The 14491-nt window shown below is 37.9% G+C and overlaps 1 protein-coding gene across 4 annotated transcripts in view; it reads left to right on the top strand.

Moving 5' to 3' along the window:
* Positions 1-14491, top strand: part of Sulf1 (Extracellular sulfatase Sulf1) — a 426412-nt gene that overhangs the window by 122193 nt on the left and 289728 nt on the right. For 3 of the 4 annotated variants that reach the window (XM_073988620.1, XM_073988566.1, XM_073988573.1), the window contains exon 2: positions 3970-3991. The exons of the other annotated variant lie outside the window; for it this stretch is intronic. The gene's annotated coding sequence lies outside the window, so the exon portion shown is untranslated. The remainder of the gene's footprint in view (positions 1-3969; positions 3992-14491) is intronic. 4 annotated transcript variants of the gene reach the window in all.

The following is a 14491-nucleotide window of genomic DNA, read 5'->3' as shown; positions in this document are numbered from 1 at the left end:
CCAAATCGGTCACTCCCTTCAAGAGTTATTGTGCGCACAATTTTTCCGAACATTTTTGAACATTTGTGGGGGAGGTACTTGAAGGAGTGGACCGATATGGCTTATCTTCGAAATTAAACTATGTTTGGACAAAATATTACGAAGGCCTAATTTTGGACCGAATCGGCAGATCCGTTCTAGATTTATCTTGCGCTGCAGCAACTACACACTGTATCATAGGGGTTTTTTTTGCACCATTCAGGCTATTTTCTCAGGATTATGGACTTGTCCCTGATGACACTTGTGCCGTCGTATGGGCGACAGTGAATACAAGTTTTTGCAACAAAAACCAAAGCGATTCGAGAGCAGGTCCTAATCTGATTCGCTCCAAAATTCGAGAGTTACACATTTTTAGGTTTATTTTTGGTTTTCACGATTTTGCTTGGAAAGTCCTATCGAAATGGGGCTAAGGAAAATGTTGTAGCTGTGGAAATTTTCTAGAGGACTGACCTTTACGATTTGTTCCTAGGTCTTACCATTTTTGAAATATAGAAGTTCAGGTCACATTTTCCCAGCAAAATCGTAAAAACCTACAAACCCCTAAAAATGTGAACTTTGACCGCGATTTATCTAAAAAAGCGCTGCGGCGATTTTTTGTTTTTTGGATTTTTCTATCTCTATGAACATTGTAGTTTCAGAATCTGCAAAAACTTCCCAGGTGTAAGCTTCTTTCATTTAAAATTGGTTCATGAGAACCGTGAGAGCTTCGTCGTACTAAACCTGAAGATACAAGAGTTAGGTAACGTACTCTTGAAATCAATAGGCTAGTAGGCAAGCATAACTGGAAAAAGTGGCTTGACCACCTGAAGCAATGCAACATTGGTACAGGATTAAGTAATTCCGTGATAAAGGATCATAGAACGGATCAACGGCGTGATGGTGATAGATCCGAAGAAATTCTCATGTTAATTTAATCGGCAATTTTGAGATAGGAAGAAGAGAAGTTTGTTACGTCGTATAAGAACCCTATCGGCCCAGGAGGTATCACCACAACAACGATGAGCGACGTTGCAGATGTCATCCGAAACGCGAAATCGTTCAAACCGAAACCCAACGGTAATGCTTAAGCAAACAATAGGAACCCGAGTTTAGTGATAAGTGTCATTAATTTATCGGTAGCCACCCATATTGTACCCGAAGCTTGGAAAGTTGACAGAGTGTTCCTGCTACTGAAGTCAGTCAAGATGCCAGCAGTAACGAATCGTACATGCCGATTTGCCGAGGCAATACTACTCCTTCCCATGATGGGAAGCAGGTTCCCGGTTTCCAAACATCAGCATGGAGTACGGAAAATGCAAAATCAAAAAGTTGAGTAACATCATAAAATCGTACGTTTATATTACGTATACGCAGTTTGTTCATACGAATGATATGGGCCATTGGAACTGCGTAGTGAACTAGATAGTTCCATATAGTTCCATATAGTTCCTTTGGCACAACTCTACCCCGCCATATTCACACATTTAAGTCGAGGACAGAACCAGAATAGACCGTGTAATCGAAAAATAATGGTGGCTCTTGACCTACGAAAAAGTCCCTCAATACCGTCAACCATGCCAAGCTGTACGAGGATATACTCTCTCCACCCTCCAGCCGTGTTCGAAACGTTGGATAATCGAATATGTGTGCGGACGCCAGTCGTTTATGGAACTCAGAAACAAGAAGTCCAAAACCCGTAGAGTGAAACAGGGAGTTCACCAAGGTGGGGTGATTGAGTAGAAGAGGACACGAACCCGTCCCCCGGGTGCACCACCACAACAAGATTTTGTCTGTCGATGCAGTACGTGCTTCGATGTCATCGCTGTGAGCATCCCTGCCACAATCAGGAGAGATCTCCATGATTTAGAAAGAGAGAGATCCGAAGGAATAAACAAGAACCTCAATATAAACGAGCCTATCATACAGGCTTGGATATCATTGAAACTGATGCTGTTGCGCAGGCAGTACAAAGATACAACGTTAATGACGTACTCGAAGACTACCTCTCATTCATCGCATGAGAAGAACGCCAGCTGTCAAAGCAAACACTACTGGTTTTAGTCAAATAAAGATCTAGACGATGCAACCGCTACAATTCAAATTGGGCTGAATGTCAGATGCGTTGAATAGGTGTAGCGTATCGAGTGGCCCGTTTGAACACCCCAAACGCTACCGGCTTGCGACTTGAGAATCTTGTTTTTGCTCCTCAGTTTGTTGGCGATGCTTTGGCATGATTTAATGATCTGCACCACAAACGCTGTTGACTAGCGAATTGACATTAGCTGGGGCATGCTCGGATGATGTGAATAGGCTGTCGAATGTGACTCCTAAAATCTTGGGGTAATTTCTGGTAGGAATTCTTACTCCATCGCCCTATACATTTAAGGAATCTATCAATCCGCTGCCATGTGTTAAAAAATGTGGCAAAGTGTAGCCTGCGTGTTAAAAGTGTGGCATTTCTTTTAGAAAGGGTCTATACCGTCCGATGGTTGGGAAAGTCAAAAGACGAGATATCACCCCACCTTGGAGAACTTCCTGTTTCACTCTACGGGGCTTGACTTCGCTTTCCCGAACTCCACATATGACTGACGACAGCGTATGTAGTTTAGGATTCAACGTTTCGAACTAGACTTGAGGCTGGTGGCATTAATGTCCTCAAGCAGGATGGTGTGACGACTGTCCATATCGAAAAATCTAGTGCCACGAGAACCGTGCTATCACACAGTTTGTCCTCTATAAGTTCTCTGCTTACATGTCCAACTTCAACTAAGGCTCAGCCGGAGTAAGGCCCCGAGAAATATATGCTATTGGCTAGAGAAAAGCAATCAGCCTGTGGGATTCTCCCTTACTGGCATATTTAACGGATTTCTTCGGGAATCTTTTTTAAATACTCTTCTCCGGGTTCACCTAGTTGCTTCAACGTGACCATGGAGATCGAGTCTCGCCCAACAGATTTGCAAATCACATTTGCAACTTCAGCATTGGAGAACTTTGGCTGAAAGTGCTCTAATCCCACGAGAAACTCTTCTCTTGGCTTTGGCAGATCTGTCAGGACATCGTCGCAAAATATGTATATGCGATGTTCGGTCGTTGTTATTAAGAGGGAAGCGATTTAGATTTACACAGTTTTCCATTACCCATAATTAAGCTGCAGTTTTTCAGTTGTTCTTACCATTTGTTTCTTTTGTGCTCGTCTATAGAAGAAGTCTGCCTATTTCTTGGAGATTTTAAAATCGACTTGCCTCTTTACAATAACCTGATAACACGTAGTCAAACACCATCTTTAAAGTGATTTAAAATTTTTCTTTAATTTCCAGTGAATTCCCCTACCTATTGTTCATAATAACTTTAACAACATTGTTGTGTGCGCTGCGGTTAAATGTGAAAAGTATGCCTCAAGTGTCAAATGTCAAGTAATCCGCACTTAATCATACTCGAAAGCATAAGTGGTGCGTTTACCTGGTGTGCACTTGCAATGACTTCTTCTTTATGTACTTTTAGGGCAAGTAGCAAACGATGGATGGTTGGTACGAAGTTACAACTGAATTCAGAATGAAGCATGGAATTAAAAGCTGGTAGACAGAATATAAAAATGCAGTTACAAGAAATATCAACTTATGTGAGTGTGTGAGCCCTTCACAAAAGGCAAATATACGGAACAAAGAGAGTCAGCAAAGTGTACGCATGGAAATTTCTATAAGTAACAACGGCTTATGGGCAAAAGATTAAAACTAAAGTTAAATTGAAAATTGTGCATGGAATTATCAATTCATCCAATTATTGGTAAAAAGTTTTTGAAAAAAAACATGTGGAGGGAAGTAAATTCTTTTTTATATGTCATGGGTAAAATGTTGTTATTAGTATAAAAATTTTTAAAATTGATTTTGATGTGTTGATTGCATCTACATGAATAAATAAATTTTAATTATAAAAATCTACTTTTATTTTCAGGAATGTTCTTACATCAGATATAGTAAGTATAATAACAATGAATTCCGTTTAATTTACAATATAAAATAATCAAGCCTTGTAAAGGTCCATTGTTGTTGCCTGTTGTAAATTGACTGTCAATCGCCAATTGAATAAAGCTTCATTGCGTTCCAATTAAAATCTGCCGGAAATTTAACATGCAGAAGACCAATCCAACCTTTCTGACAATTGTAAATTAAATTGAAGGGATTGTTTCTTAAATACTTCATTAATTTTAAGTGAATTTACAATGTGTTGCCAACCTGCTTCTCTCCCCTTCTATTGTCTGTCGGTCCTATTTAAATGATATGCGTTCAAGATATCAACAAATCAATTGATAATTACTGGTAGACATCAGCAGCAGCTATTGTTCTAAATAAGTCGTAGTATCACATGCCACAAAATCAAATAAGCGTATCAAAAGCTATCGCTGAGTAAGGCGGCAGTTATATGGATATATGTACATATGTTTGTGTGTAATGCATCGATGACTCCACAAATATTTACAAAATCCTCGCAACACCTTATCATTATTTTCATTTGTGACATCTATGCCTTTTATATGTAAGAGGGTGTAACCATTTAGAAGGGGTTTACCGCCCCTCTCAATGTTTTTGCCTATTACTGCTGATGGATGGTGGAAATAAATATAATAGAAGATTTTAATATGTTTAAGATTAAATCGAACCGTGAGGTGGAATAAATATTAAAACAAGTAGACACATTAAGTTCTCCATAAAATATTCTGAACTAAAATGGAATAATTAGTTTCCTGTTAGATGCAAAAGTTTTCGACCTAACTTAGGTGAAAAAATATATCTAACAATTTTTCAAATCTGTTGGTACCGTTATGTGGAGGATATACCAAAATATGGACCCATGTGGACGATTTTTGTGGAGGAGTTTCGGGACCTCCGAGAACTACAAATGTCAAATTACAGCTAGTTTGGTTAAAAATTGTATTTAAAATCCTTAAAATACCGAAAGTCAGGAGGTACCGTTATATGGGGCTATAGCAAAACATTGACCTGTTGTTGACGATTTTTGGCTAAAATCCCCAAAATAATTTAAATCGGGAGATACCGTTATATGGGGCTATACCAAAATGTGGACCTATCGCCACCATTTTTGGTGCAGAACTTTTTTGGCCAAATTGGAGCCAATTTTGGAGGACAATGTAAGTAAAATCCTCAAAATAACTTAAATCCGTCTTTATAAGCGGTGTTATAGCGTGCGACACGTCGTTCGGATTGGAGGTGGTTGTATATCATTGGTATGAAGAAGAAATAGTTTCTTTCTGAATGATTTAGTTTTTCCTCAAAAAATATATATCCCAACTATATATCGAAAATATAAATAAAAGTATAAAATATCATATGGAATTTGACACTAACGTTACAGCCCAGTTCATTATGTAACCCATTACAAAGTAATGTGACAAGGCAAAACTACTTACTTTAATCCTTGTTAAGTAATGAATACGGTCGCACAGAGTGTGTGTGTCCCACTACAAATGCGACGGTTGTATGTTCAACGCTCACCGTCGGCACGCGAGTTTTTTGTTAACAATATAAGAAACAGTTGGTGGTGCACATGTAAGCGTTTAAACAACCCTTCATGTTCGTACGCGTAGCACAGTGTGTAGAGTGTTCGGCTACAAATCAGAAGTTCGCATGATCAAATTCAGCGGAGAGCAAAATAAAATAAAACAAGTACAAAAGTATCAGTCGGCTTTGCCGACAGAGATATACCCTCAGCCTGTGCAAATTGAAACACTTGTTTCACAAAAAAAAAAACTTATGTATTTAGGGGGTTTCAAAATTGTGGTCGTATGAACCGAGAAAAATGTTGATTAGGATTAAAGTTCAAAAATTTTGCGGAAAATGTACTTAAAGGAATGGACCGACATAGACCATGGGGGTGCCATAGGGGGTTTTTACACCCTTCGGGCTGTTTTCTCAAGAGGTATGGACTTGCCCCCGAAACAACTTTTACCATCGTAATTGAGGCAGCGGATATAAGTTGCTTCAACAAAAAATCAAAGTGATTCAATAGTAGGTCAAAATTTTGTGTGGGAGGTACCGGATAGAGTGGACAAATATAGTCCATATTCGAACCTGATCTGTATCTGGTAGATATTATGAGAATGTGTAAAGTATGGACCACATCGGTCACTCCCATCAAGAGTGTGCACAATTTTTCCGAACATTTTTGAACATTTGTGGGGTAGGTACCTGAAGTAGTGGACCGATATGGCTTATCTACGGACTTAAACTAAGTTTGGAAACAATATTACGAAGGCCATATTTTGGCCGGAATCAGCATATCCGTTCAAGAATTATCTTGCGCTTCCAGCCATAAACATGGTGTCATATGGTTTGTTTTTCAACTTTCAGGCTATTTTCTCAGGAAGTATGGACTTGCCCCTGAGGGAACGTGTACCTTCGTATAGGGGACAGTGAATACAAGATGTTACAACAAAAACCAAAGCGATTCGAGAGCAGGTCCTAAACTGAACTTTTCCTAAATTTTGTGTGGGAGGTACTCGAAGGAGTTTACCGATTGAGTCCATATTGGAACCTCATCTATGTCTGGTAGAAATTTCATAACGTGCAAAGTATGGACCAAATCGGTTACTTCCTTCAAGAATTATCGTACGCACAAATTTTCCCAACATTTTCGAACTTTTGTGGGGGAGGTACCGGAAGGAGTGGACCGATATAATCCATCTTTGAACTTGAACTAAGTTTAGACAAAATATTACGAAAGCCAAATTTTGGACCGAATCGGCAGATCCGTTCGAAAGTTATCTTGCGCTCCAACCACTACACACGGTGTCATAGGGTTTTTTGTAACTTTCAGGCTATTTTCTCAGGAAGTATGGACTTGCCCCCAATGATACTTACAGCGTCGTATAGAGGACAGGGAATACAACTTGCGTAAACAAAAATCAAAGCGATTCGAGACCAGGTCCTAAACCGAATTTTTCCGAAATTTTGTGTGGGATGGTAATCAAATCTGGACAAAATATTTCGGTACCCAAAATTTGAACCGAATCGATTGATCCATTCGAGAGTTATCGTGCGCACCAGCCGGCCAGACAGACGGACGGACATTGCTAGATCTACTCAAAATTGTCTGAAACGGATATCGTACAAACATACTTGGGGTCTAAAACCATTATTTCGATGAGGCAAATTTTTGGTCGTATCAAAGTGTAAATACCCTCTTTAGCCTAAAGGCTGAGGGTATAAATATGAAGGGTTTTGAAATTGAAAACAAATTCCACATCAACTGTTCTAAAAATAGAACATTTGTTTTTTGGCTTATTTTTCAACTTCTAGTGGCCATAGAATAACTTGTTATTCAGAGCGACAAGCCCTTGGATAGATCTCCCTATGGAAAGATCTCGTATACCGAAATTCTGTTTGCATTAATGGTTACATATTCTGAAAGTACACGCCAATAGCTTTCATTACTAAGAACGTAGGAATTTGCCTCCGAAAATATTGTATGATCGTATTAGTGGCTGTGGGGACAACATGATGCTAAATTTTTGATGTTTTGTGTGGGTGGTACTCGAAGTAGTGGAACGATATTGATTAATGTATGGAGAAATTTTGAACGTTTTGGGGGGAGGTACATGAAGGTGTTGGCCAATATGGACCTATCTTCGAACTAAATCTAGATTTTGACAAAATATAATGAGGTATAAAGATTGGACCAAATCGGTTGATCCGTTTGAGAGTGTTATCGTGCGCACCTGCCAGGCAGAAAGACGTACGAAAAGGGCTAATTCGAATCCAAATTGTTTGAAACGAATTCGATTCGGCACATTTTTATCGCATCAATGATTATATAAGGGAGGCCCAAAAAACAACAAATTATTTTATTTTAAACGCCTACCCCCTAATTTTTTCCTTTTGATCCAAAAACCTTTTACATGGGTCACTAAAAACCTTCTGGCCTAGGCAGCACGCAATATCGCCAGGCGTCAATTAACATTTTTTGGAAAGTTTGACAGTTTTTAGCCTATGAGTACTCAGGACAGTTTGACATACGACCATGTGTTGGGTTGTTTGCAGTGGCTTGATTGAGACACCTCCAAAACATGGGTTTTGAACGTTTTTATAGCATCTTCTGGCGATTGCTGCTTTTTCGGATTCATACGCATATTTCCATGATTCGTCACCTGGTTCTATCTTATAAATATCTTTTGAAGTGCCGCGATCGTATTTTTTTCAAAATTTCTTGCACCGATCGACAGGGGATCCAACGAGAAAAACCCTATTTTTCCGCCAAGTGTTCATGCAATATCAAATTTTAGTTGGTGGAATAAATTTCCAAGGATGCCTCTATCTCACGGTATATAGCACTGCGTTCTTGCATTTTCCGTTCTCGCACGGCTTAATTTTTTTCTGGCACAGCGGTCGTTTTTGGATGACCCTCACGAACTTCATTTTTTGCCGAGTGTCGGCCACGATTCAATTCGACATACAAAGATTTAATTTAATAGATGCACTCTTGCCGTGATTATTCACGTCGGAAGTTATGAAAAATTATCGGACGAAAATGTTCACAAGTAAATTCCATTTTTTTAAGATAAAATCCTCAAAATACCTGAAATCGGGTGGTATCGCTAAATGGTGGCTATAAGAAAAAATGGACCCATATTGGTTTAGGTTTCAAATTCATGTTTTGTCATTCAAATCTGAAAAGTGTGCAAAGTTTTAGTTCGATTGACCAACTGCAACTGTATGGAAAATGAGTTACTATATTTGAACTAAACAGACACCGAAGCAAGTTAAATAAAACACTGTAATAAAACACTGTACAACATTAAATTTCTAGATTTAAATTCAACACTTTTATTTTCATTGCAATAACTGCACATGGGAAGGAATGATTTCAATTAGTAAAAACTGTCAATGGAGATGTCAACAGTGGGTAAATAAATTTTATTAAATCAAACAATAACAACAACAATAACAGTGTGTAAAGATATAATTGCTTTGCACATTTATTGATTGCCCATTCGATTGCCAATACAACAACAACAAACGTCAATGGAGCTGGTGGCTTCAATTGAAAATGTTAATTGAAAGGAGTTTATATGTGAGCGCGTATATGTGTGTGCAATTCAATTTGAAACACCACATAAAATGTTTATTAGGGTCTCGTGAATTTAAAATTTTGATATTTTAATATTAAAAATGTGATATAAATTTCTAGTTCCTAGCGAGGACAAGCGGAACAACCATTTTTAGGGCAATCATGAATACAAATTCCGTGCAGAATTTGTTCTTTTTTCCCAATTTGATCTAGTCTGTGTTTTTACTGAAATGGTGGACAAAAGAAATCAAAATTAAAATTGTTGGCTTAAAAACTGAGGTTTTCTGGTCATAAAACGTGCAAAATTTTTTTCTAAAAATGAAATCGATCGATGGAGGACTAGATCTTGATGTTCATGATCGGATCATTAGCTTTCGAAAAAAACACGTTTTTAGTTTCTATGTTGCATACAAAACACAATAATTTTTTCCCATCCAAAGATCATATCTCAGGTAATATTGTTCCAGTCGACTTGAACATTTTAACACAACTACTATGCTACTTCTACTGTAAAATAAGCCAATAAAAAATTTTCGATTTTCTGAAAATTACAAGTTGGGATCACCCCTTAAAAAGTGTTTATTGTAGTTTTCAACGTTTCAAAATAATGATTTTAAAAAAATTTCAGTTTTTAACTTTATTTTCCGTGCGGAACAATTCCGCGGAAAATATTCATGATTGCCCTGTTTATATTTTTGGTGCTATTTTGGAGAGGTATTTTAGAATTTTCAATGTAAAAATGCTTGTTTTGTCATATCCTAGTTTTCTTGTTAGCGGAACCCACTATAGTGGGTTGATATTCGGTTATGGACGATTTGTAGATAATGGGAACTTGGTGGGTTGATATTCTAGACCGCGTAATGTCGATGATGGCTGATGGTAATTAGAAACTCCATATCAATCAATCTGAAGGTTCTGTGACACCTAGTTATTGAAATACAGCTGAATTTTAAGAAGCCGTCGTATATAGCAATTTTCCTGCAAATACCTGTCTAGTCGACTATCGTTTCCTTTTTTCATTTTTTATTTTTATTTTTTTTACTCATGAGTATTCACTTCACCCTATTATACATAAACATGCGTAATTTCGTGTTTATATTTATGTGTCTTCCCTATTTGTTAAACAATCAAGGATTCATTGTTTGTGACATTAGATTGATTGATTTTGTGCAGCACTCGGTGCTGTGATTGAAGCTCTCAATCAACCGGGAGACATTTCGATTTGCAGTCAGTCACTAAGTCAGTCAGAACGTCGGTTCGTTTGCATTTTACTCAATCACCACATGTAAGTGTAACATTGCTTTCACTTGTGTTTTGCGTAAACACGCAATCAGTGTCATTGTGCTTATAGTCCCCTAGGATGCGAGACTTAACCATGAACTTCGGGGAATAAGTGAAACATGCGTTTCCATGTAAATCAGATAAACAAAGCAAACAATTGGGCTATTACACTAATGGTTGGCAATTACATGAGTATGACAATAAGAGTTCTAATGTGCAATGAAAGACATTTGTATGGAATACGTTAAAATGGGTTTGTAAAAAATCTACATATCTTAATTTTTGTCGTTGTTTAGAATGGTATTCTATGCTTAGAAGGCGTTTGAGCAGTTTTCTATGTTTAGAAAACCTCTGATAGGTCTTTTATGTCTATTTTATGTTCAAAAGACCCCGGGAAGGTACTCTATGTTAAGAAGACCTCTGAAAAGTATTCCATGCTTAGAAGGCAAGGAAGGTCTTTTATGTATAGAAGACCTCTGCAAAGTCTTCTATGTTTAGAAGACCTCTGAAGGTATTCAATGAATGCAAGACCCCTGTGAGGTCGTCCATGTGTAGAAGATCTTTTGATGGTCCTCCGAAATTTCATCTATGTTAAGAAGACCTTTGCAAAGTATTCTATGCCTAAAAAAGGTCCCTGGAAGGTCCTTTATGTAAAGACGACCTCCGGAAGTTTTCTATTTCTAGAAAACCTCTAAACAATCTTCTAAGTTAAGAAACCCTCTGGAGAGTCTTCTATGTTTAGAACACTTTTAGAAGGTCTTCCGTGATTACGAGATCTACACATAGAAGCGCTCACTGAGGTCATCTACACATAAAATACCTCACAAATGTCTTATGCAAATAAAATACCTATGTAAAGTCCTCTGTGTTCAAGGGACCTCTGGAAGGTCTTTTATATTGACAAGACCTCTGGAAGGCCTTCTATATTTAGGCCTCTGAAATGTTTTCTATGTTTGAAAGACTTCTGGAAGGACTTCTATGTTTAGAAGACTCCTGGATATCTTCTATATTTAGAGACCTCGGGAGGGTCTTCCATGTTCCAAAGACCTCTGACCACTGGAAAGTTTAATATATTTTGAAGGCCTCTAGAAAGTGTTCTATATATCCACAAAACTTCTGAAATAAATGCTGTATTTAGAACCCTCTGTTAGGTATTTTATGTATAGAAGACCTCTGGAAGGCCTTCTATTGTAAAAGGCCCCCGGAAGGATTTCTATATTTAGAAGATCTTTGGAGGGTCTTCTATGTTTAGAAGATCTCTGATCGGCTTTAATGTTTAGAAGATCTCTGGAAAGTTTTCTATATTTAGAAGACCTTTGTAAAGTCTTCTATGTTTAGAAGACCTCTGGAAGGTCTTGTATGTTTTGGAAGGTCTTCCTATGTTCCAAATACCTCTAAAATATCTTCTACTGGAAGGTATTCTATATATAGAAGAACACAGAAAGGTCTTCTAAGTTAAGAAAACCTCTAGAAGGTCTTTTATGTTTGAAAGACATCTGGAAAATATTCTATGTTTAGAAGACCTCTGAAGATATTCATTGATTGCAAGACCCCTGTGAGGTTGTCCATGTTTAGAAGATCTCTTGATGGTCCTCCGAAATGTCATCTATGTTAAGAAGACCTCTGAAAAGTATTCTATGTTTAAAATGTCCCTAGAAGGTCCTTTATGTATAGAAGATCTCAGCAAGGTCTTTTATGTTTAGAAGACCTTTGGACTGCCTTTTATGTTTGAAAGGCATCCTAGTAGAAGTCCTCTATGTTTAGCAGGTTTTTGGGAAGTATTCTATTTCTAGAAAACCTCTAAACAATCTTCTAAGTTAAGAAACCCTCTGGAGAGTCTTCTATGTTTAGAATACTTCTAGAAGGTCTTCTGTGTTTACATGGCCTCTGAACTGTCTTCCGTGATTACGAGATCTACACACAGAAGCGCTCACTGAGGTCATATACGAGTACACATAAAAGACCTCACAAATGTCTTATACAAATAAAATACCTATGTAAAGTCATCTATGTTCAAGAGACCTCAAAAGACCTCTAAAAGGCCTTCTATATTTAGACCTCTGAAATGTTTTCTATGTTTAAAAGACCTCTGGAAGGTCTTCTATGTTCCAAAGACCTCTAAAAGGTCTTCTATGTTTAGAAGACCTCCGGAAAGTCTTCTATATTTTGAAGGCCTCTAGAAGGTGTTCTATATATCTACAAAACCTCTGAAATATATGCTGTATTTAGAACCCTCTGTTAGGTATTTCATATATAGAAGACTTCTCGAAGGTCTTCTATTTTAAGAAAGCCTCTGGTAGAATTTCTATATTTAGAAGACCTCTGGATTGTCTTCTATTTTGAAAGATCGGCATTAATGTTTAGAAGATCTCTGGAAAGTTTTCTATATTTAGAAGACCCCTGGAAGGTTTTCTATGTTTAGGAAACCTCTGGAGGACCATCTATGTTCAAAAGGCCACTGAAAGGGGTTCTATAGTTAGAAGACCTCTGAATGGCATTCTATGTTAAAAAAAACCTCTGCAAGGTCTTCTATGTTTACAATACTTCTAAAATATCTTCTATTGGAAACATTTCTATGATGACAAGACCTCTTTAACGTCTTCTGTGTTTAGAAGACCTTTGAACGGTTGTCTATGTTTAGAAGGTCTTCTATGTTTGGAACACCTCTGCAAGGTCTTTTATGATTAGACGACTTCTGGAAGGTCTTCTATGTTAAGAGGGCCTCTGAAAGATTTTCTATGTTTAGAAGACCTCTGTAAGTTTTTCTATATTTGGAACACCTCTGGAAGGTCATTTATGTATAGACGACCCCTGGAAATTTATTTATGTTTAGAAGAGCTCTGAACGGTCTTCTATGTTATGAGGGCCTCTGAAAGGTTTTATATATTTAGAAGACCTCTGAACGGTCTTCTAAGTTAAAAGGACCTCTGAAAGGTGTCCTTTATTTAGAAGATCTCTGAACTGTCTTCTAAGTAAAGAAAACCTCTGGAAGGTCTTCTGTATGTAGAAGAATTCTGAAAGTTTTTTTAGTTAGGAGACCTCTGAACTGTGTTTTATATTTAGATGAAATCTGAATGATCTTCAAGTTAAAAAAAAACTCTGGACCTCTTCTATGTTACGAAAACTTCTGGAAGGTCTTTGGAAGTCTTCAATTTTTAGAAAACCTCCGAGAGGTTTTCCAGGTTTAGAAAACCTCCACGATGTCTTCTATGTTAAGAAAACGTCTTGAAGGTATTCTTTGTTTACAAACTTCTGTTTGAAGGATCTCTGAGAGTTCTTTCATGTGTAGAAGACCTCCTTTTTTGGAAGACCTAAAATACCTTCTGATTGCCTTATGTTCCAAAAAGTCCGCCTATTGGATCTTGTATATACAGAAGACCGTCAAAAGTATTAAACACATCTTCTCATTGTTATACCCTCAGCCTTTAGACTAAAGCGGGTATATACACTTTGATACGTCCAAAAATTTGCCTCTTGGAAATAACCCCAGGTATGTTTGGATGAAATCTGTTTACGCCAATTTGTAGTCGATTTAGCCATGCCTTACGTCCGTCTGCCTGGCTGGTTGGTGCTCACGATAACTTTCGAACGAAGCAATCGATCGGTTTTAAAATTTACTTACTTACTTACTTAGCTGGCCCATTACAGAACATTTGTTCCATAGACCGAAGAAAAGATCTCCAATTCTCTCTGTTTAGTGCTTCGCTTTCTGGAACACCGCGCCTTGTCATCTCATCATCCACTTGTTTGCGCCATCTATTCTTTGGCCTGCCAAATCTGCGTGCACCGCCATGTGGCTCGAATTTATACGCCTTTTTAGCGGGTTCATCATCGCTCATTCTTTTTATATGGCCTAGCCAACGCAATGGCTGCATCTCGATACGTTTAACTATATTAATGTCGTTGTAAGCAGATACAGCTCGTGGTTCATACGACGTCGATATTCACCGTCAACGCATATCGGTCCGTAGATCTTTCGAAGAATTTTTCTCTCAAACACGCCAAGCACTGCCTTATCTGCTTGCGCAAGTACCCAGGCTTCGGAACCATACATCAGCACGGGTAGTATCAGTGTTTTGTAAAGCGTTATTTTTGTTTGACGAGTTGTGGC

Source organism: Musca autumnalis, unplaced genomic scaffold, assembly GCF_047663935.1.
Source record: "Musca autumnalis isolate F117 unplaced genomic scaffold, ASM4766393v1 scaffold_1, whole genome shotgun sequence".
Lineage (NCBI taxonomy): Eukaryota > Metazoa > Arthropoda > Insecta > Diptera > Muscidae > Musca > Musca autumnalis.
Note: the sequence above shows the minus strand (reverse complement) of the source record. Positions and strands in the feature narration are given on the sequence as shown.